Raw genomic sequence first — 24775 nt, 5'->3', positions numbered from 1 at the left:
AAATTGGATCGTATTACCTTTTTTTCAACAAAGACATACAGCACTATGCCCCTTTTTTGTGCCCAGCTCTGTGTAAAGGATCGTTGATATTAAAACAATGACATCTTTAGGCAGCTCTTCCTGCCCCCGGGGACCTTATGATCTCCTGCACCAGCCAGATGAGTATTTCTGGTCACACAGCAGTGTGTATAAGTAGTGGCTACGGAGGAACATCAACCCAGGCTTAAGCAGGTGGTGAGAACTCCTGAAGGAATAAGGTGTCTAACATGAGAATAGAAAACCAAGTAGGAATTGGCCAGATAACAAGGAACTAGGAAGGGAGGCAGACTGTCCCAGGCAGTGAACACAAACACAATGTCTGTATCAGGAACAGTGTGGTGTTCTACCAGGGAAGTAAGAAGGAGAATCTGAACACAATTAATGCACTAATGATCCTTTGAAAAGGCTGCAAAAATACCTTGTAGCCATCTATAAATATTACTGGCAAAATGAGTGCTCTTTCTAACTACAATATGACTGCATTTTGCTACATTAGATCAATAAAGGCCTGGGCTTCTGGACTTGCAGTCAGCCTTGGGCAGAAATAAGGCCTTGGAGATGGAGAGATGGGGTCAGTACAACATCCTTTCCTGCCTTCTCAGTGACGAACACCTACCCAAGGTAGATGGTTCCTTTCCTTGCCCTTCTAGGGCAGCCCCTATTACTTGCCTAGGGGATCTCTTTTCTTGCCTGGCACATACTGGAGCTTTTCTAAGAAAGCACACAGGTTTCATCCACATATGATGTCCCTCTGATCAGATCCTACCAACCAACTACTGAGCCTAACAAATCATTTCAGCAAGAAAGGGCACCAAAAGCAGAGAGATGGTTGGAAAAATTAAATGCTGAAAAGAAGACAAAGAAAATGAGAACTGAGAAATGTAGTTGGTACTGTATCACTGGTGTCAAGGGCAAGCACAGTTTCAGTAAATTGGATCAACAGAAGTTGTAATTGAAAGCTTTTTGAAAGTAATGAGAAAACGAAGATAGTAGGTTTATACTTCGATTGTAAGAATTTAGTAGTAAAGAGAAATATGTCAGCTGTGGACATTGTGTAGGTGGTTCTGATTTGTCTTATCTCTGATTATAGCCTACCTAGTGTAAACCTCATGGAACTGTACCCACTACTAGAATTGTCTTTTTCTCTTGGAAATATTCTAACTAGGTTAATTCCTACATTCATCTCAGCAAAGATCTCCGCATATGCTTCAGCAAGTTGTATACTGCTTTGCATGCAAATGGTGTTCCTAAGGGTTGTGCAATATACAAACTGCGCAACCACATACGACATCCCTGATTCTAGCATTTTCTTTTTAAACAAAGAAGTAAGGGCCAAATTATTGGTTTGAATATATTCCATTTTGCCTGCCAATGATGGGAAAATGATGCATCTGTCTTCTTTCATTTATGGCCAGAATATAAATATGATTTAAAAATAAATAATGACAAAAATAAATCTTACTAGCATACCCTGACAGTAATAGTAGCTGTCTTGAGGAGAACATATGGTGATTGGATGAGTATGAGCTAATAAACACATAGAGAGAAATTCAGTTGAAACTCAAGGTCATGAATGTAATGATTACCCATTGGGTAGCAGTATATACTTTTTTTCCCAAGCAATATTCCTTGCTTTGTAGGAGTAAACAAGGCTGAATACATAAAACATCTTGCAAAATTATAACCTAGTGGAAGCATTAAACAGGCTTGAATGCAATAGTATTAAAGCCACAGGGAAAAAATGTAAAAATTATTTGTAGGAAATTCATCTTGATATATATTAATGTCTTGATGTACGTTAAGTACAAAAGTTAAACCGAGTTAGACCAATCAAATAAAAATAACTGAATTGAAATTTTACATTTTACTGAAGAAGAAACAATCAAGTCATGATGTGTAAAATAATTTGCAACTAGTTTGTTATCAAAATTGGAGCTGGAAAGGGAAATCCAGATCCCCTTCCAGAGCCAGGAACCAGAAGTTATTTATAAGATCATATTTTAAGACAAGAAACGAAAAGTTTTCCAATTAAAAGAGTTCAAATGAGTTGTTTTACAAACTAAATCTGTAGATGTCCCACATCAAGGAAATCTCACATGTGAAATTACAGATTCTATACAATATAAAAATTAGGAGATGACTGGTTTTTGTCAGATGATAGTACTTCCAGTTAAAAAAATGTTTATTAGATTTCTTTAAACGGTAAATCCTCCTCCCTGAACTGGATTCTTTCACGTAAAATGAATTTGACTCATAAAAGCTCCGACAGCTTACACAGTTTTTATAAAAGAATCTACTGTACAAAGCAAGGTTTATTCATAAGTTAACTATTTCTAATATTACATTTTCATATGCTTTTAAGAGAAGCATAGCACCTATAAGGATTTATTAGTTTTTCCGAATATCTGCATCATCTTAAAGACTGACTCTTAGGAGCTGGCAAGTAGAAGGCTCCTAATTATGGCTTTAGCTGTATGGGATGCTGCATACATTTATCATATCTATATTCTGGACTTCCTGCATCTGAGTTTTTTTCCTTAGTGGTGAATGAAGGGGTGGAATAAGGATTTTTTTTTTACATCATCTTGATCTAAGGATTACAGATGCAAATGGTATTAGAATAAGTTCCCTTTTTTAAAGTTTCATGTCAGGGAGGAAGGGAGCCCTGCTTGGCTATGTAGAGAAAAGCTTGCAAAGTCAGAGGAAATGGCCTTGAAAGGTTTTTCAATCCTGTTGGTATTCAGTGTGTTCTGATAATGAAATTTTGCTGAGCTTCTCTTCAATACTCAGGAACTGATTGAGTGAAGAGGGATTTTATCAGAGATTTTAATTTCTGCTGACCTCAAGATTGTTGGGAGAATCCAATGAGATGAGAGCAATAGTGCTTTGTCAATGGTCAACTGCCACATAACAGATGTTAGCCCTTTGTCAGCCAGCATTGTGGTAAGCAGGGGCCTTAGTAAGGAAACAGAGGACTCAGAGAGTCACTGCAAATGGTGGTGCAATGACTTTAACCGCTTCTGCCTTTGAGCTTTGGAAGGGCCAGGAGGCTCTGTTCATGGGCTGAGGTCCAGGGAGGGTGGGAGTGGGATGGGTGAGGTGGGGGAATTTTTTCTGTTAGACGATCATGGCTGAGTGCAGAAACAAAGGATGGTGCAAAGAAACATTCTTAAATATCTGTATGAGCAGCCCCTCAGTACACATTGAGTCAACTACCTTTCAAGCTATTTCTTCTCCTCCTTTTCAGCCTTCTAGTTTCTCAACTTCTCTTAATTCTCTCTCCTGAGATGTCGGACATCCTGGTGCATTTGGTTTTTCTTTCACTGGGTCTTGAGCCTGGGGCATCGGAGGAAGTAGAGAGACTGTGCCTCCTTCAAAGAAGGATGAGGCAAGCAGCCCTTCCTGGTCTACCCTGGGGCTGAAACATGAATGGGACAAATGTTTTAAGACTGTGGGGCTTATTTTAATCAAGTAGGGTGAGACACACAGACACCGAAATGACTGTTGTGAAGGAGCTCACAGTTTCCAGGAACCGGGCACAGAGGCCACGCAGGGAAGCACAGGGCCAGTAAGGGGGCAGAGGAATGGAAGGGAATAAGCGGGCAAGAGTTTTTACTGTGGTTCCCATGAGAAGACAAGGTACGGCAAATGGGCAGGGGAGAGGATACCTTGAGTAGCTTCCATGGGCTGGGATACCTGGTTGCCAGGTCCCTGTCCTGAGGCAAGTTAGGGTGGCCCCATGGTGGAGGGAGTCCGGGGTCTGGGCTCTGGTGGGCAGTTTGCATGGGGACAGCCTCTCTCCTCTCCGGGAATGAGCTAGCTTGGGAGGGGCAGTCCCCCCAGAGTCAGCAAGAATCAAAAATATACAAAAGGACATGGTTAATACTACAATGAAAGAACATTTTAGAAGACTATTTCTACTGCCTAGACTTATGGCCTCCCTGCTAAAGAGCCTATTTTTTTGTGAAGTCCCCCTGGAGTGATCTTATCTTGGGTTGGGTAGGAGGTCTAGAAGAAGGTGTGACAAATACACCGGGCAGGAGGAAGCCCTGAATATTGGCCTCAGAAGCTGAGAAAGCTCAAGAGAATTTCCCTAGGAGAACACTTGATTTGATTATCCAGTGACACAGTAACCTCTTTCCTGCCAATTTTGCAGATTGATGAGAAACACTCTCTCTACTTCGCCAGATATAAAAGAACATTTTGATATGAGTTCTTTAATTAATGCAATATTCACTGGGTCCAGCAATAATTGTGTTTTTCCAAATAGCAAATCCTTTTTCCTATTTCTTTAAGTTCCCATAGAGGAAATGTGTTTCATTCCATATTCTTTATGCATAGGCTGTTTTTAAAAAGAAAAATCAGGCCTTCCTGCTCAGAATGCCTAACCATGTTTGCAGGCATTTAGGGCCAGGGACTTACACAGGACAATTCAGTTGTGCCCACAGAGAAGTAGTGTTCTTTATTTCCTGTAATGGTCCCAGGAACTTCACTTCTCCCTGCTGATGGTAGTGGGGGCACAACCAGGGAATTTAAATTGGCCACTTAAAGGTATTTAACTTTTGTTTGTTTGTTTCAATCCATCTGTTGACATCACTGGGATCTGGTTGTAGGAGGAAGTTTTAGGGGAAGGAAGCTGGGCCCAGGTGCTGGGCATTGCATGGTCCTCTGGGTTCCTCTTCCTCTGTGGGGAGGTCCTTTGTCTCCTTGGACCCTGGGCATCCTCTGGTCTCTGCTGTCAGAGTCCACCCTGGGATGAGCTTGTGGTTTTATATGTTGACATGGTCAGAGACAGACAGTCTCCCACTCTAACTCCTGCTTGCTTTCCAGCAGCAGAGCTTGTCCTGTCCTGACTGGTGGCTCTTTTCCCCACCCCCAGCTGAGATCCACTTTTCTTCCCCTATTCAGTGGACTTCCCCTGATTCAGGCAACTCCCATCCTCATCTTCCCTGTGTCCCAAATTTTAAAGCTGAATCTTAATGGCTTCTGGGACCATGGAGGGAGAAACCATCTTCCTGATGGAGAAGCATATACTTAAAAGTATTGCCACTAATCCATTAGCATTTAAATTAAATGGAGTTACTGAAAAGAAAGGTCACCTAACTGACCCGAGCAAAGGTGGTCAGTAATGAAGTTTGTCATGTGGTGTGCAGCAATCTCATCCTTTTGTGCAGAGGGGGACTTGCAAGGGTTCATTCCCTAGAGTCTCTCACAGGGGTTTCTGTGCCTATGCCTGCTGCTGGGATACTGGGGTCATGCCCCACTCAAAACCAAGTAAATAAGAAACTTGGCCCTGGCTGTTAGTATGATTTCACATGCTTCTAGGGATTCTAATGCATGGCAGCATTGAGAATAATACCTGGCGCCTCAGACCAGTGGCACTGACTATACCTGAGCATTTTGTTGGACAGGCAGAATCCCTGATCACAGCCCAGCCCATTTACCCAAAATTTTAACAAGATCTTCAGGCAGTTCCTTGAGAAGCATTGAGTTTCATGGCCCATCACAGGAGAAGTCAGGATTCAGCATTAATTGGATCCATTTCCCTCCATCTTCTAATTCTATATTGCTTTGTAAGTGAAACCAAGTTAAAGTGCATATTGGGTTTAGCTGGGGTGATGAAAACATCCAACCCAAGGCAGAGAGACAGAATGCTTGACAGTGCCAGGCCTGTGTGCTGTCAAGGGCTGTGGACACTATGAGCCCCTTTCTAATTAAGGATCATTTGGCCATTTGCTTTCTTGATCTCCAGGCACGAGAGCTACTTGCTCCAGTCTTCCTCTCTCTGTTTTCTGGAGCATCTTGACAGTAGAAGTTGTTCAAACTGAGGGTGTGAACTGGGGGAAATGAGGGACCTTGGGGGAAGACAGACCTGGGCTCAAATTTTAGCTCCTCTGGGTGAATCTGGGCCATCACATATCTCCCCAAACTTCCTGTTACTCATCAGTGCTTTGGGAATAACACTGGCTCCCCGCCAGAAATTGAAGAAAAACTAAGCCTGAGACAAAAACTAGCAAAGGCTGCTTTTTCATAAATACGTGGTAAGGATACCCACCTGGCATTCCTTTGTTTCGTAAGGACTCAAGTGTAAAAGAAAGGAAGGGAAGTTTTATAGAGCAAAAAGAGGAAATGTTGAGGCAGAGTCTGATTGGTGGGATTTTGGAAAAGTAAGGAGAATTTCTGGTTGGCCCTCAGGTATATTTCATTTGGCTGGAAGGACAAAAGTGAACAGTTTGGGGATATTTGAAAATAGGAAGCATTATTCAGGACTGGAGTGGAGGGTTTTCTATGGTTGGAACAAGAGAGGTTAATGGGGTAAGGGTAACTGCTGGAGTAGGGTTTTGCTCACAAAATTGTGGAGAGGAAATCACCTGCATCTCATGCCTGAACATTGTAGGAAAACAATAGGAAAGTTCATCTTTCAGGCTCTGTTTCATGGGCACAGCTGGGATCTACTTCGTTTCACATTCACAAATCTTCCTTAATTCCTCCTGCCAAAAGCACAGAGGTTTAATCCTGGGATTCAAAGTCAGATGTTTGACCTTGAGATCCTATTCCTTGCTCATGATTGGAAAAGTTATAATTTATAATTATTCCTTAAAAACAGATGTCAAATAAGAACAAAGCATATGGGGCAAAACTTACCTCAGAGCAGCAGAATAGCACTTTTAAAAATCTGCAGAATTAAATCACTTGCTTTTTGGGTGACCTGTTAAATTAAATGTCGTCCAAGTCATATAAATTATCCTTAAAGATGGATGAGCCACTTCTGCCTTTCTAACTACCAGTATCCATCCCTCTGTTATGAAAGCAGTGAATTGGCTTTTGATGGAAATTGCATGGTATCAGCTGTCTTTGGGTTATCCACTTAATCGACATTGCTGGCAAGAAGTAGAGAAGAGTTTAAGGACTTCAAAGATAAGAAATGCTCTAAAATAGGCCTTCAGAGCATGTGGAACAACATATACTTGTATGTTTTTCAAACTTCTGTTCTTCTTGTGTCTTCCTGGGGAATCAACTTTTACAGAGTGGTACTTGCTCTTGCAAATCCAAATTTAAAGACAAAACAGTCTTCAGAACATTTTTATGTAAGAATGCTGATGTTGACACTGAGCAAATCTTTCCAAGCAATGTAACTGTCTCCCTCCCGACTCTTGCATCCAGCATTACCCCCACTTCCTTTACCAGCACCTCTTCCCTGGCTACCACCTTGAAGTTGGTTGCTAGCACAGGAAGTTGGGGTCAAATGGGAGAGAAAAGGATTTCTGAAAGTAAGGAAAGCTTGTCTTCCCAAGTAATGAAGACTTTCACAAAACTCTGATATCCCTGGGGCAAAAATTAGCGATACAGGTTTGTGCCTTTGGGGAGGAGAAAATGGAACTATCTAGAGTCAAGGAGGGGGGAAGTAGATGTAGGAATCCAACCTGAAAAAAATACCACCTTAGAATAAATAACTGTCCCGAAATATAAGAGGGTCAGTCTATGACCAATCCTGGCACTGGGTGACATTCAGAGTCACATTGTGAAACAATTATAGAGTCACAAATAATAATTCCAACATCTATTTAGTCCCTAAAGGAAGTATATTCTTAATGTGAGAAGCCATTTTAAAATCCCCCTTCTCTCCCTATCTCCTTGTTTCTCTTTATTTTTTTCTCCCCTTCCTTCCCACATTCTCAATTGATTCTATGCAAGATGTAGCTAATACTTGAAACTTTTTCCCATACCCTTGACCCTACAGTCCAAACTTTCTAAATCCTGCATGACTCTTCTCTGTCCATGTTAACAGCATTTTTAGATGTTTTTTTCTCCTATTTAAAATATTTTTCTTCCCTTTTATTTTTGTTATGAATCCAGTACACATCTTCTTTCCCTGCTCATGATACCAACATGTGAAATAAAGCAGGGGATGGGGGAATGGAAGAAAAGAGGATGCCAGGTAACCAACACTTGACTTTTATGCAGTTGAAGGGGAAAGAAGGGCTGGAGGAGAAGAGGCTGTGAATTGTCAGACTTTTATAATTTTTATCCCTTCTCACCATATTGAGAGGAAGATTTATGGATTGAGCTCAGAGGAACTCCTCCAAAAGTGTGCAGAGCAAAGGGGTGGCAACGCTGCTGGTTGATCCCCAGGGGGCAGGATATCAGAGTGATTCTGAAGGCCGCTTAGTAGTGTGATTTTGAGGTACACTGCTCCTCTGAATCAAAGGTGCATTGAGTGTCAGAAAGCAAGCACTTGCATCCCTGGTGACCAGGTTCTGAGAGAAATAGCTCTGACTACAGCACATAAATAGAAAGGGCAGGAGGAGCAGAGGAGCCCAATGCTTCTGATTGGAGAAATAACGCCTAACCTGGATGAAACAGAAAGTCATTGGGAGAGCTTTGCTATGGTTTGGATGTGGTTTGTCCTCCAAGAGTTCATGAGCTTGGTCCTCAATGTGGAAATGTGAGAAGTGATGAATCTTGAAGAGGTGGAGCCTAGCAAAAGACGATTAGATCATTGAGGGCACTGCTTTCAGAAGGGATTAATGCTGGTTTCATGGAGTGAGTTAGTTCCCAACAGAATGGGTTGTTATATGAAGAGTGGCACTAACCCTCGAATTGCTCTGGCTTCTTATTTTGCCTTGTGATCTCATCTGCCCACACTCCCACTATTATGCCATCTGCCATGGGACACTCACGAGAGGCAGACTTGATGGGGCTGCCTCATCTTGGACTTTCAGTCTCCCAAACTGTGAGTTTATATAAACTTCTTTTCCCTATGAAGTACTTAGCCTTGGGCATTTTCTTACAGCAACACAATAGGCTAATAGAAGGCTAAAAGGAGGCAAAATAAAAACAAAAACAAAAAACCAACCACATTGCACTACTTCTGGGTGAGGAGGGGCTGTGCACCATAGCTTACTCTCCCCATACCTGGCTTGTGCTCAGACCTGCTTCTTCCCTCCTGTACTTGAGCAGCACAGTGGGGACAGTATTGTCCCAGGCAGTGTCCCACCCCTCCTTATAGGGGAAGATTAGGATCCTGAAGCTTTAGAAGGTGAGGAGGGTGAGAAAGCATGTATGTTATTTTAAAACTGAAGTCTGCAGCAGCGTGCTTGAGAATTATTCCCTTCTTTCTTCAGCAATAATTAATTGAGTGTTTTTGACCTGTCAGGTACCCTGCTGCTCTATTTCACATCATAGGTGGGAAAATGATACCCAGCAACTGACTCAAGGTCATCAGACACAAGCAGAATGGAAAGTAGATACCAGGGCTCTGCCTCCCTGTCCAGGACCCTTGCCATCACATCCTAAGCTTTCTTTGACTCTAACCAAACCATTTGGTAAACTTTAGTCATTTGCATATTTTCTCTCTATGAGTACAAAGGATTCCAGCCTAGAGTGGAGTGACTTATCCTTGACAGCCTGGTAGCTTTCCCTTCCTGAACTCAGTAGAACTTCCCAAGATATGAGATCCTAAAAAATCTTCTTTAATTAAAGTTTTCCCTAGAATGAACATAGTCCTGTGAACATTTCTCATATCATTATTCACTGGGCACATTTGAGAAATGCATCTGTGTGTTTTGTAAGTTGTTGCATACAACTTCGGTTTCTGTCCACAGAGCCAGGCAAGGCCACAGTGTGGACCATCCGTGCGTGGTAGCAGCTGCAAGTTGTAAGCTGAGCATTATTCCACTTGTTTGAAACCACAGTGGGGTGCACCTGGAGGGTAATGGGATTCCTGGATATAAAAGCAGGAAATAGTTCAGCGAAATGGTTGACAAACTACAGTAATAATTTCATGCTCAGACATCCCAAGGCTCCTTCTGCTACAATGAATATATCAGGGAAGCTGTTGGGTATACAGATGCCTCTTTGTTCTTCAAAAAGTGCCCATGAAATCTTTGAGCCTTTCAATAATACAGTATTATAAAGGGTTTATATTTTATTTCTTCTTTCTAAAGACAAACACAAGACCAGGACAAGAAAACAGAAAGTTTAACCAAGACTTTTATAGAAAAAGGGAGAAATATTGTTTTGAGTTTAAATTCAATTCACGTGAAATTCAATGAAAAATGAATCCTTCTGAGTCTGAATTATGTCAAATCTGACCTTACTGGATGAAACCCAGGAAGACAGAAGGAGGTGAGAAGCTGAATTCCTCTCCTATCCTGGGAAAGAGTGTGTGGCTATAGGGGTGTGGACCCAGAACCTTAAGCCTTACTTTCTCTGTGACTCAAAGATATGCACGCTGGAGGCTCAGTCATGTGTGAGATGCCTGTGATGCATCTGTGCCACACATGCAGGGCACAGCAGAGCCAGGGTGACAGAGTTGGTAGGTAAGTTCTTGATGCACCTTCTCCAAGGCTGAGGAGAGCAAGAGATGTAGGAAAGGGATCAGAAAATCTACCTGGTGTAAGTCATGGCATGCGAATTTCCTCAGAAATACCAGGCAGCTGAGAGAAACTCACCCCCCCCCCATTTATTCACTCATTCATTCAGTCCCCAACAAATGCTTATTGTGACTTCAGAGATTCAGGTATGATATATACATTTAAATAAAGCCTTTTGTTTTATTAGCCGAAATTACTAACTTGTACATTTTTGGGGGCGTGAGCAGGCCATGTGGGTAGGAGCAGGAGTGGCGAGTCTCAGCAGAGACCCTTTGGCCCAGAGCCCACAGCGAGTCAGCAAGACTGCCTCCCTAGGCACAGTTGGCTGAGGTCTGGGCTGGTCTGGAAACCTCTGTTCTTGCCTTAGCTCTGCCCTTATAGGCACACCTCGAAGAACACACACTAGCAATCTGCTTTCATTTAAGGGACCATTACAATCATTACTCCTCCTTGTCCTTGTGTAGACTCAGTGTCAGCAAGGCTCCTTCATCCTCTGGGAGGAGAAGCAGAGTCAGGGCCCAGAAACCTGAACCAGTAGTACCTGTGTCTTGCAAGATAGAAGCAGTCTTCTCTCTGTGATGAGTCAGATACTCAGGATCCCTGCTGTGGAGGAGCTCACGGTCAAAAAGGAAACTCAGGAGAATGTCCAGATGCACAAAGGCTGGCCCTGAGTGGTAAAGGGGGAGATCTCAGTCACAGAAGAGCCCTTACGACTCAACCCACACTGCTAGGCTTTCGTCTCTTCTGCCATTCACTAGCATATGAGTGTAGGCAAATTGTATAAGTGGCCCATGCCTTGGTTTCCTTATCTGTAACCTAGGCTTAATAATAGCACTTACCTGATTTTAAGAATAAAATGCTGCTATGTGGAAAGTAAGTAAATGGCACTTGGTGCACGGATATGCTACCTTTGTATTATTATCTTTATTGGCTATATGGGTGTGCAGTGAACCCCCATCATTATGGAAGCCATGTTTATTGCTTAAAGCAATAGTGTATGAATCTCTCATTTTCTTTTGGGGCTTGCTTTGTGAAGAGAGTTTTATCTGAACAATAGCATGGGTAACACTTCTATTTAGAAATAGCATAGAGATGGTGTCTGCTCAGCAGGCCAGACTTCCCCCAGGCTGCTCAACTCCTCATTGGCAGATGGTCCCTGCATCCCTGCAGTTCCATAGGTGGATCCCCCATGGTGTCTGTGCCATGTTGCCCAGGAACTCAGCAAACCCTATCCCCTGTTCTTCTGGATCCCCAGGCACTCTGTCTTCAGTTTTGTGCTTCCTTTTTTGGGTTATTTCAAAATATGTTGTTTATGTGCTTGCTTTGGCAGCACATATAATAAAATATGTTGTTTATATTGCCTAGATTTCTAATGAGAAGAAAAGGGCTAATTAAACTGGAGACTTTCTGGAAGCTTAGCACCTTCCTCTGTAGGATAGCATCCTTATTTCTTTCTCCATGCCAACATCTGAGTCTCTCCCCAGCAATACTATTGTCTTTTAGTTTTTATTTTTATTTCCAGACTTCCCAGGACCTCTTCTCAGAGTCTCTGAGTATCTGTTTTCCCAAGTTGTTGACAAACACACCACCATGGGGTTCACTCCTGGTATTTAAATCTGGTATTTAAACAGGTACTCTTGGGGAACTTAAAATTGTGTACATGTTTGAGAGGATGGATAAGGGGATGAGACAGCCAGTTGTTAAATGCTGACAGCTTGAAATCAGCCATGGCAGGAGGATTTATATCCTGGAACTTGGCAATGGCAGAGCCCCACTTCCCTACTTTCTGGCATTTCTGACATGGGGGCTAAAGGTAAACCAGAGGTGTGTTTTCTCAGCTGTCTTCTTGGAAGGCTGGCTTATCGCCACCATACAATCCAGAGCTTTTCCATTTCCAAAACAACAGCAGCAACAGCAAAAAGATCTTTAGATAGTGAGATTCCAACACAGAAAAACAGACAAATCTTATCTTTGTTGCTCTACTAAACTAGCTTCTCAGGAAACTCCAGCTAGATGAATGAGAACAGAAGAGTAAAGAAAGTCTCCTGGGACCCATGAATGAGATACTCATTGCAGAGGCCAGTGTAGGTAGCTGAATGTCACCATAGTGAATCAGCTTACTCAAGGATACTTAATGGGCCCCAGCACGTTGTTGGTGATTGTCACCCTTACAGAAGGCCCAGGAAGCCTGAAGGATTCCTGCTTCCAAGCTACAGATTCACATTTCTCTATTTCTCTGGCCAAGCAGTAGGTACACGGCTTTCCATGTCCCTTTTCACAGTTGTTTCCTGGAGAGGATGAGCTGGTGGCTGCTTCATTTAGCAGTTAGCTTCCCACTGAATTATATATCACTGGGCAGGCAGGGATTGTGGTGCAGAGTAGTCAAATGAGTGCCACATCCCATTGCTAGGGTGCTAATGAATAGAGTGGAACATTAGTCCTGACTCAAAAGCAGCTGCTTTGGCTCCTTCCTGGAGACCCAAGTAGAACTGCAGCCTAAGTTGGCCACTGGAAACTTGTGGATTTGGCACTGGAAAAGAAGACATCAGCTACACATTAGAATCATCTGGGGGTATTTTGTATCCTCTCAGTGCCTAAGAAACACTTTAGACTAGTCACATTAAAATCTCTGCAGGTAGCACCCATGCATAAGGGGTTTTGAAATCTCCCCAGGTGATCCCAACCCTCAGCCAAGATTGAGAACCACTGTACTGAAGGGTGAAGACAAATAGTCAACCCAGATCCACCTGGTGGTTCCCATTCTGGGGCAGCACATGCCTTCTAGGTGCCTTTGGGGAAGATGAAATTTTGTTACTGCCACACCTGAGGTGGCTCCTACCCCTTAGGACATGAGGCCAAGGGCATTCAAATGTTTGTATTTTGTAGAAGAGTGCTTCACGATAGTAAATACCAGATCTCTGAGGAGTGTGTGTGTGTTGAAGGTGAGGCCAAACATACAGACTGTACCATGCTCTGTGGAGGTGGGGAGGCAGCCTGGTCAGCTTTGCGTTGAGATACTGATAATGCAGAAATAAAGTGTAGACACTGTCCCTGGAAAATCAATAACCTGCTTGCTGAGGCTTCTCCACAGGACTTGACTGGAGTGATAACACTGGCTCTGTGTGTGTGTAAAACAACCTGCAGAATCCTTTACCATTTTGTACCATTTCTTTCTTTTAGCAAAATCTTCCTGAATGTGAATGCAAATCTTGGCTGGGTGGTTGGATGGGAGGTGTGGAGGAAGAGGGATTGTGGAGATGACATTAGGCAGGACTGATGATGAAGGCAATGCCTTCCCACTTCCTTTATTTGGCAGATGCCACAAAATCCAGTTGGGGTCCCCGAGCAAGAGTAGATGAAACTAATTGGCCATCATTGACTGATTATCACATAGGTGAGCTGCTATTATAGGCAGGAAGTCAGCTTTGAACTATAAAAGTGTTGCATCTAAATTTAATTAGCCACCTGACCAGTGACAGGGACGCTGGCATTTCTGTCATATTTCTGGCATCTCTCCTTGAAGGATAACCATGTCTTGCACATCATGGCAGACATATCTCAACATCACTTGCCATAGCTTTCACCACCATGAGGAGTGTGGATATAGGAAGGGAGCGCTGAGATCCACCAAAGCTGCAGGTTCTCACTGGGCCCCTTTCCAAGCTCTTCCCGTGGGAGTTGGTCACACTCCTTGACATGCAGAGTTCTCTCTTGAGAACTTGATCTTACATCATCAGCTGGCTTTAAAAAAGCGTTCATGAGAGCCAAGAGTATAGCTCAGTAGTAGAGCATTTGCCTAGTGTGTTTCACTCGAACACCAGGTGAAAAAAAGTGTTCATGATCCACTATGAGGTCACAAAAGGCAAAGGATGCTGTGTGCTGGGGTCTGTTGACTTCAAAGCAAAAAGACCAGACTAGGGTTTCTTAGTACCAGCCACATCAGAATCAGCTGAGGGAGACTTAAAAGATATACCTGTGCCAAATTCCAACCCTTTACCATTTGAAAATTTCTGCCAGGGACCCAGGTATTACTAAAACCTATGAGTGGTGGCATGACCCCTGATAAACTACTTCCCATAGAATCTCCTCCTCTTCAGTGTGTATAGAAACTGAGCTACTTCTAACCATCAATTATGGCAAAGGTTATGTATATCATTCACAAAATTATGTTACATTATATGGAAAAGTTGAGAGATTTTGCAAATATAATTATGGTTCTTAGTTAGCTTTGGTTTAATGCAAAAAGAGATTTATCTTGATTGGACTTGACCTAATCAGATGAGCCTTTTACAAGAACATCTAGATCTTCCAGGAGGTCAGAGACTTAAGGCAGCATACTGTCTCTCTCTATTATGGGCTTTCAAAAACACACTGAATTCAAAGTGACTTTCTGAGGGAGCTTGGAAGCAGATCCCCTTCTGCGTAACCCTCCATCTGACTATATTCTCCTTGGCTTCTTGACTTTAGCCTTGTGCTAGTCTAAGTAAAGGACTCATTCAGGCCATGCCTAGCTTTCTGACCTGCAGAGCTGTGAGGTAATCAATGGGTATGCACAGGCAGGGAGTACAGCCAAATAACCATTTCACACCACAATGCCAATAAGTCACAAGATTCCTTGTTCCCAAGTCTGGGGTGTTCTTTCCTAGCACTAAACTGCCCCTCTGCCTTACAGAAGCAGCACTTTACAAAGGATCTAAAACATTCTTTCACATTTAATCACTCCAGCAACCTTTTAAGGTAGGTGCTGTATATCTCTATGTTTAAAATTAGGAAAATGAACACCAAGAATTTAACTTACCCCAAACCACACTGGCAGAGCCATGATTCAAACTAGGCAGCCTGGCCTCAGCAGCTATTCTCTTAATCCTTATACAATGGCTCTGAAGAGGACTTCTGGTGAAGCAGTAGCTTACTGACCCAGAGTCCCCACTGCCACCCACAACATCAGATTAAGTGGTTCTGGGAGGTCAGAACTGCTGTGCTTGAGATCACTTATGTTGAGTAGATTGAAGAGCTCACCAGCCCAGCACCAGAGCTCAGCTCCTTCTGCTCAGTTTTCCTGTTTTTTTTGTTTTTTTTTTTTTGTCTTCTACAGTGGATAAGTGACTAGAAGCAGGTAGCTGCAATGATTTGCAAATGTGGTTAACAAACCCCTCCATTAGGGACTAACCAGAACCCACTTTGATCCTTTAATTATGAGCCAAAGAAAGCCATTCTTTCTACTAGAGGAAAGATATTTACACTAATTTATAGAGGCCAGTGTGAGCTCCCCCAAGTAAACAGAATTACAGTCAAATTGTGAGGTTTTTAGAGACAAGAAGGAAGATTTAAGCTATTGAAAGAGTGGAAAATGTCTCAGTCACATATAGCATCTGCATTTTAAACTCCTCAGGTTTTTCTGTGTCATTCATTATTTCCTCTCACCTAGATCCAAGTTCTCCTACCTATGAGGACCAGCTCTTGATATACTTGTCGTATGGGTAGGATTATTCTTTCTTTTATTTGTCTGAAACATTTTTTCTGGGGCATCAAGAACACAGCTTGATTCCACTGTATAGGGGCTGGAGCTAAGCTATGGCTGTCCCTTCATATTTCTCATGATTCTATATAGTTTAAGCATATTTTTCCCTGAAATGAATATTTCTCTTTCTTTAGGGGCAATAGGACTGAAGCCTTCCCATGCCCAAAGCTCTCCTCTGAGGGGCCGTTGGAGTCTGAAATCCAGTCTCATCTCTACAGGTCAGGTTGGACGTCCCTGGGTGGTCTATGTTTGGCTGAAGGAAAGGGCTTCTGTTTCTAATTCACACACAAGAGCAGAGTATCAGCGATAATCTGTTCTTACATGACAGCAATGGAAAATTCCTCCTTAAAAATAACAAAAATTTTAAATCTTTACTTGTGTAAAGAGTGTCTTGTTTTCAAAGAAATTCAAAATTCTCTCTGTATGAAAGAAATGAAGCTCCCCAAGTCATACAAATACACAGAAATTTTATTGAAACAATATTTCCTAGTTAATATCTTCATCATAGAAACTATCTTTGCTCCCTTAATGCCTATGTATACTTGAGTGAAACTACACCTTTTATCTCAGCCATACATATAATTTCACTGAGAAAAGGTTTGTTTTTTGATTATTAGACACAAATTCCGTTCAAGAAATTATATAGTATACATGCAACAAGTCAATATTTAAAAATGATTGGGCAGTATAGAAACTAGCTTATTTCTAAAATAGTCTTCCCAGCTCTCAAAATAGTGTAAGGAAAGGTAATATTTAGTGGTTGTTGTGAAGATGTTGCCTTGAAAAGCATGGTTCCCTGAATTGCTTTTATTTTTAGAAAATAATATGAATTTATTATTGACCTCCTGTGCTGGAAAAACTTTTGTCTTGTTTCCTAGTAGGTGTACAAATCAAAGATGGTAATACTGTATTGCTTGACATCAAAAATAGTCAGATTTGTAGAGGTATGGTTTCATACAGTAAATTAAATCTTGATAAAGTACAGTGCAATGACTATGACAAATCCTTATACTTGTGTAATGATGACCACAATCAAGATATAGAACATTTCCTTTACTGCAACATATTCCTCATAGTTAACCTTCAACCCTTTCTCCAACCCCTGTCATTCACTGACCTGTTTTTATGTCCCATGGCTTTGTCTTAACTGGAGACTGGATAAAGAAGATGTGGGGTTTTTTAAAAAATAAAATGGAGTACTACTCAGCCATAAAGAATGAGAAACTAGAGACATTTATAGCTAAGTGAATGCACATTGAGGCCATACTAAGTGAAATAAATAGGACACACATGTAAATACCAAATAGTTTCTCTGGTGTGAAAAACTAAAAGTGTAAATAAGGATCAAAATGTATAATTGATATTATGAAATAGGAAGAAAGGGTCTAAAGGAATAGGGGAAATGGGAGGGATAGGGGAAAGGAAAGAAGGGGAAAGAAAAAATATGAGAAAAGGAAAAAAATGGAAACAAATTATTTGTAAATAGGGAAGGGTGGAGGGGATGAAGGGAGGGCAGGGGAATAGGGAAAAAATAAGAACGAGGATACATCATGTAAATGTACGAGATCCCAATGATAAATGTAACTATATTGTATACCTAAAATGTACCAATAAATAAACTTAATAAAAAATGTCATATATAAGTGGAATCACATCATATACAGTATTTGGGTGGTGGTAGAATAAAGCATTTGAGGACTTGATGTTAGGCCCAGAGTTCAAGTAAGAGAAAATTTGTCTCTCTCTAGCCTGTAGGAGATGAACCCCATACAAGGAACATCTCTTAGAGGAAAAGGGGTAGAACTTGTGGTAGTGAGGGCTGGAAGGGGAGGGTCCCAGGTATAGGCTTCATTGAGAGGGCTTCGACCTGGGTATTTTAAGGGCAGCCAGCCATAGCTAGCATCCAACTTCAAGTTCCCTGTACTACAAGGGACTACTACAAGTTGTACTACAAGTTCCCTGTGTCTTCAGTTTCTCAATAAATCCTAGGTATCCCTGGATCTGTACTCTGGATGAAGCAGAGAGCAGCAGCAGCACGGTCTTGTGTGTGTGTGTGTGTGTGTGTGTGTGTGTGTGTGTGTGTGTGTGTGTGTTTTGCAGTTGGAGCAGAGCTCAAGATCAAGATGACAGGGAAACACCCTCCAGGGGATGTAATGAAACACCTGGGGGAGAAACCATAGGAAAGAGAGCACCTTCTGGGGGCAAGCAAATAGGAGCATGGTTTAATGTCATTTGGCATTAAGAAGAAATAGGACCTTTGAAGTCTGGAATGTCAGGATTCTACAAACTCTAGGAGTCAATTTTTTTTAATTGATGGGTATATCTGTGTAGTGGTTGGGGTGGAATTCCAACTTGATTGGCTTTGAGTTCCACCCCAAGGTATGTCTGTGTGGGTCGTGGAATCATGGTCTTGGGGTCTATGTCTTGTCCCTCATTCTGCTGTAGTACTGTTGCCCTGCTCTGCTTCCCAGCCACAATAAGCAGCTTTGCTCTGCCATGCCCTTCTATCATGAAGTTCCTGTTTCAGAGGAAGCCAATCATGGACTGAAACCATGAGCAAATTAAACCTCTGTTCCTTTAAATTGTGGGTGTTGGGTACTGTATTCCAACAACAGAAAGTAATTGTTACAGAAAATGGTACCAGAGAAGTGGAGTCATTGCTGTGACCTCTACCTGACCACAAGATTTAGAAGATTTTGGAACTGATTTGTGGGAGGACTTTGGAAAAGCCCTTTAATGCTGTAAGCAGAGCCTGGTGAGTGATTCTGGTCAGAACTCAGAAGCCCAGAATGTTGATAGGAATGTAGATAGTAAAGGCCAGGCTCAGGAGGCTTCAGTTGGGAACAGGGGCAGACATCACTGGCAGTTGAACTAGAAGCCATATGCATTACACTCTGGAAGAAAATTTGTCTACATTCTGTCCATGTCTTAAGATTTTCTGGGAGACTGAGATTAAGAGCACTAAGAGACAGTGAACTAATTGATCGGGTGGACCAAATTTTAAAGCAGCCCAACATTCAGGCTGTGGCATGGTTACTGCGGGCTGCTTTTATCCAGATTTATAGTGAGAATCAGAGGCAAAAGACAGAGCAGAAAATTTTGAAAAACTTAAATTTTGGGATAGCAAAAACTATGTGTAAAGGTGGGGACAAAGGAAGTGTGGCTTCTAATGAAATTAGTGCCATTAAAAAGAAAGAAAGTATTTCAAGAAGAAAGAGCCTTGAAACCATCTGAGAAATCCAAAAGATCCCACCCATGGCAGGTTTAAGGATATAAAAGTGTCTACTTATCCTTTGGGAAGAGACCCTAGGATCCTTGTTCAATGGCAATAGAAAGATTTCATTTTCATAACATACTACTATTGATACTTTATTTTATTTTATTAAATTCTTTTATTGGTACATTTTAGGTATACAACACATTTACATTTCTCCTGGGGAACTTGTACCTTTACATGATGCATCTTGGTTCTTATTTTTTCCCCATTCCTAGCCCTCCCTTCACCCCCTCCACCCTTCCATATTTACAAATACTTTGTTTCAATTTTTTCCATTTCTCATCATTTTTCCTTTCCCTTCTTCCTTTCCTCTGCCCCTCCCACTACCCTTATCCATTTGGACCTTTTCTCCCTATTTTGCATTATCGATTATTCATTCTAATCATTGGTAAATTTTAGGTATAGAATATAATGACATTCATCATTGCAAACTCGCACCTTTACATAATCTCTCTTGGTTCCTATTTTTCACCCTTGCCCAGTCCACCCTTCAACCCCTACATCCTTCCCTATTTACAAAGATTTTGTTTCCATTTTTCCATTGTCTCATATTAATTCCATTCTCTTCTTTCCATTTAGCTATAAATGTCTTTAATTTCTCATTTTTTATGGCTGAGTAGTACTCCATTTTATTAAAAAACCACATTTTCTTTAACCAGTCTCCAGTTGATGGGCATTTGGGCTATTTCCAAGTTTTAGCTATTACAAACTGTGCTGCTATGAACATGGTAGCACATATATCACTGTGGTATGATTCTTTTAATTCTTTGGGGAAGATACCCAGCAGTGGAATAGCTGAGTCAAATGGGACTTCCAGTCCTAGTTCTTTGAGGTATCTCCACACTGATTTCCACAGTGGTTGCAATCTACACTCCCACCAGCAGTGGAGAAGGGTTCCTCTTTCCCCACAGCCCCTCCAGCATTTGTTATTGGTGGATTTCTTGATAGCAGCCATTCTTTCTGGAGTGAAGTGGAATCTCAGCGTTGTTTTCATTTGCATCTCTCGAATGACTAGTGATGTTGAACATTTTTTCAGGTATTTATTTGCTATTTCTACTTCTTTGTCTGAGAAATGTCTGTTCATTTCAGATGCCCATTTTTAGATTGGGTCTTTAAATTTGGGAGGTCTGATCTTTTTAAGTTCTTTATAGATTTGAGATAATAGTACTTTGTCTGAGAAAGAGCAGGTGAAGATTTTTTCCCACATTGTGGGTTGTCTCTTTACACTGCTGGTGATTTCTCTTGCTGTGCAGAAGCCTTTTAATAAGAAGAGACCCCATTTGTTGATTGTTTGTGCTAGTTCATGGGCAACTGAGGTTTTGTTCATAAAATCTTTTCCTGCACCAGTGTCTTCAAGAGTTCTACCTAACCTCTGTTCCAAATGGTTCAGCATTTCTATTTTAATATTTAGATCTTTAATCCATTTTGATTTTAGTTTAGTTCATGGCAAGAGATATAGGTCAAGTTCTAATCTTTGGCAAGTTGAAACCCAACTTTTCAAACACCATTTATTAAAGAGGCTATCTTTCCTCCAGTGAGGGTGTTTGGCTCCTTTATCAAAGTGGCTGAGTGTGTCTGGCGTTGTTTCTGCATCTTCTAATCTGTTCCACTGGTCCTCAGGTCTGTTTCTTTGCCAGTACCATGCTGTTTTTATCCCAGTAGCTTTGTAGTAGAGTTGCAGGTTGGGGATTGTGATACCCCCTGCCATGTCTCTGTTACCTAGAATTGCTTTTGCTATTCTGGGTCTCTTCTTGTTCCAAATGAATTTTTGGATTGTTTTCCCAAGGTCCATGAAGTATGCTGCTGGGATCTCAATTGGAATTGCATTAAATCTATATAGCAGTTTTGGAATATGGCCATTTTCACTATATTAATCTTCCTACCCAGGAGCAGGGGATGTCTGTCCATTTTCTGAAATCATCTTCAATCTCTCTTTTCAGAGTGCCATAGTTTTCAGAGAAGAGGTCTTTGATTTCTTTTGTTAGATTGATTTCTAGGTATTTCAGTTTTTTGGATGCTACTGTGAAAGGAATTATTTGCCCTATTTCTCTCTCAGTGACTCTGTCATTTGTGCAGAGGAAAGCTATTGATCTTTGTGTGTTGACCTTGTATCCAGCTACTTGACTGAATTTGGTTATTAAGTCTAGAAGACTTTTGGTGGAATTCTTGGGGTCTTCTATATAGAGTATCATGTCATCTGCAAATAATGACAATTTGACTTCTTCATTTCCTATCTTTATTCCTTTTATTTCTTTCTCTTGTCTAATTGCAATGTCTAATGTTTCCGAAATTATATTGAACAAGAGTGGTGATAGTGGACATCCTTGTCTTGTTCCTGATTTGAGCGTGAAGGATTTCAGTTTTTGACCATTTAGTATGATACTGGCTGTTGGTTTTTCATAGATGGCTTTTATCAGTTTGAGGTAGAGACCATCTATTCCAATTTTTTGTGGGATTTTTATCATAAATGCATGTTGGATTTTGGCAAATGCTTTTTCTGCATCTATGGACATAATCATATAGTTTTTGTCCTTGGCTCTATTGATATAGTTTACTACATTGATTGATTTGCATATGTTGAACCATCTCTGCATCCCTGGGATGAATCCCACTTGATTAAGGTGTATGATCTTCTCGATCTTCTGCATTCTATTTGCCTGTATCTTATTAAGGATTTTTGCATCTGTGTTCATTAGTGAGATTGGCCTATAGTTCTCTTTCTCAGATGGGTCTTTCTCTGCTTTGAGGATCAAGGTGATGCTTGCTTCAGGAATGAATTTGGGAGTATTGCTTCCCTTTCAATTTCATTGAAGAGTTTAAACAGTAATGGCTGTAGTTCCTCTCTAAATGTCTTGTAGAATTCAGCAGTGAAGCCATCAGGATCTGGGCTTTTCTTAGTTGGTACATTTTTAATTAGATTTTCAATTTCATTGATTGATATTGGGTTGTTTAGAATTTTTAGGTCTTTGTTCAACTTTGGTAATTTACAATTATCTAGGAATCTGTCCATTTATTCTCTATTTTCCATCTTATTGGCATATAGGTTCTGGAAGTAGGTATTGATGATCCTCTGGATTTCTTCTGGATCTGTTGTAATTTCAGCCTTTTCATTCCTAATTGCATGGATTTGGGCCTTTTCTTTCCTTTTTCTGATAAGGTTGGCTAAGGGCTTGCCAATTTTGTTTATTCTTTTGAAGAACCAACTCTTGGCTTCATTGATTTGTTTGCATCATTCTCTTAGTCTCCATTGCATTGATTTCTCCTCTGATCTTTATAATTTCCTCCCTTGTGTGAGCTCTGGGGTTGTCCTGTTCTTCTTTTTCTAGAAGCTTGAGGTTCAGCATGAGGTTGTTTAATTGGGCTCGTTCTGTTTTCCTAATATGTGTATTCACTGCTATGAATTTCCCTCATAAGACTGCTTTCATTGTGTCCCATAGATTCCGATATGTTGTATTGTCATTGTCATTTAATTGAAGGAACTGTCTGATTTCTTCTTTAATTTCCTCTGTGACCCATTGGTTATTTAGAAGTATGTTGTTCAATTTCCACGTGTTTATGAAATGTTTTGAGTTTCTTTTGCTGTGGATCTCTAATTTCATCACACTATGGTCTGATAATATACAGGGGATAACTTCAGTTTCTTTGCACTTACTTAAACATGTTCTATGTGTGAGTATGTGGTCTATTTTTGAGAATGACCCATGTGCAGCTGAGAAGAATGTGTATTCTGATTTTGTGGGGTGGAAGACTTTGTAAAAATCTGTTAAGTTCATTTGTTCAAGAGTTCGATTGAGTTCTAGTATTTCATTACTTATTTTTAGTCTAGTTGATCTATCTACTTGTGACAGTGGGGTGTTGAGTTCCTCCACTACAATTGTATTAGTGTATATATGACTTTTCATGTCTGTTAGTATTTGTTTTATATAGTTGGGCGCACTAGTGTTTGGTGCATAGATATTTATGATTGTCATCTCTTCCTCTTGGATTGTTCCCTTTACAAGGATATAGTGTCCTTCTTTGTCTCTCTTAATCAGTGTTGGTTTGAAATCTACTTGATCTGCAATGAGGATAGCTACTCCTGCTTTTTTTCAGGTTCCCGTCACATGGAGTATTGTTTTCCACCCTTTAATTTTCAGTCTATGAGTTTCATTTTGAATTATGTGTGTTTCTTGTATGCAGCATAGTGTTAGATTTTGCTTCTTGACCCATTCTGCCAATCTATTTATTTTGATTGTTGAGTTGAGACCATTAACATTGATGGTTGTAAATGAAACGTATTGACTTATCATTGTCTTGACTTTTTCTTTTTGTTGGATTCTCCCTCTTTACATTTAATTTCTTGTCACACCAGATGGGTTCATTCTGCTGTGCTTCCTGTTCTTACTATCCTCATTGTCTGTTCCTAGGATATTGTCTAAAATTTTTGGAGTGCTGGTTTAGTATTCTTGAAGTTCCTAAGGTGCTCTTTGTCATGAAAGTATCTTATTTCTCCATCCATTTTGAAAGATAGTTTTGCAGGGTACATCAATCTGGGTTGGAGGCTGTTTTCTTTTTGGCTTGGAATATGTCACTGCAAGCTCTTCTGGCCTTGATGGTTTGTGTTGAGAAGTCTTCTGTGATTCTGATGGGCTTTCCTTTGTGTGTGATTTGTTTCTTTTCTCTAACTGCTTGTAGAACTTTGTTCTTCTGTTGAGTTTCTGGAATCTTAACAATTATATGCCTATGTGTAGATTTTTTTTGATCAAGGCTTTTTGGAGTCCTATATGCCTCACTTATCTGTATGTCAAGTTCTTTTCCCCTGCTTGGGAAGTTTTCTGCCATTACTTCTGTGAAGTTTTTTTATGTTGTCTGCACTCTCTCCTGTTTCTTCTTTGACTCCAATCAGTCTTTTGTTATTCTTCTTTGCATTATCTAGCAGCTGCTGGATTGATTTCTCGTGTTCCCTTACAATTTTGAAGCAGTTTTTCTTTTCCTCATCACTAATTGTAATCTTACCTTCTATATCTGAAATTCTGTCCTCAGAATGGCTCATTCTGCTGTGTAGACTTTCAAAGGAGTTTCTCATGTCCTGGAAATCTATTTGCATCTGTTTTATGGAATCCATTTGTTTGCTATGTTGGGATTCCATCCTTTTCCTGAGCTCTTCTCTAGATTTATTTATCATGTTTTGCTCTATGGCCACAATCTCTTCTCTTATCTGAGAAATTATTTCTGATATCATTTTTTCCAGGTCCTCTTTTGTTGCTAGTTCAGGGGGTCCAGGTGGTTGAGTATCAGAGTGTTCCATCTCATTTCCCTTTGGGGTTGCTGTAGGTGATGTGGAAGTCTGGTTTTGAGACTTATTTATGTGTCTTCTCATTTTGACTGGGGTGGGAGGGAGGTGTTGTTAGCACCTACATGGCTCACCTCCTCTGAGCTGTGAGAGGTGGGACAGTGGCCCAGAAGCCCCTACCTCTGGGCCAGGAGCAACTGGACAGACAGTGGCCTAGAAGCCCCTTTTTTGGTCTGGGAGTGGTGGGATGGGGCTCAGAAGCCCCTTCCTCTGGGCTGGAATTGGCGGGA

This window comes from Heterocephalus glaber, unplaced genomic scaffold (genome assembly GCF_053883595.1).
Source record: "Heterocephalus glaber isolate CG9 unplaced genomic scaffold, H.glaber_assembly_v1.0 deba00000676, whole genome shotgun sequence".
Taxonomy (NCBI): domain Eukaryota; kingdom Metazoa; phylum Chordata; class Mammalia; order Rodentia; family Bathyergidae; genus Heterocephalus; species Heterocephalus glaber.
Note: the sequence above shows the minus strand (reverse complement) of the source record.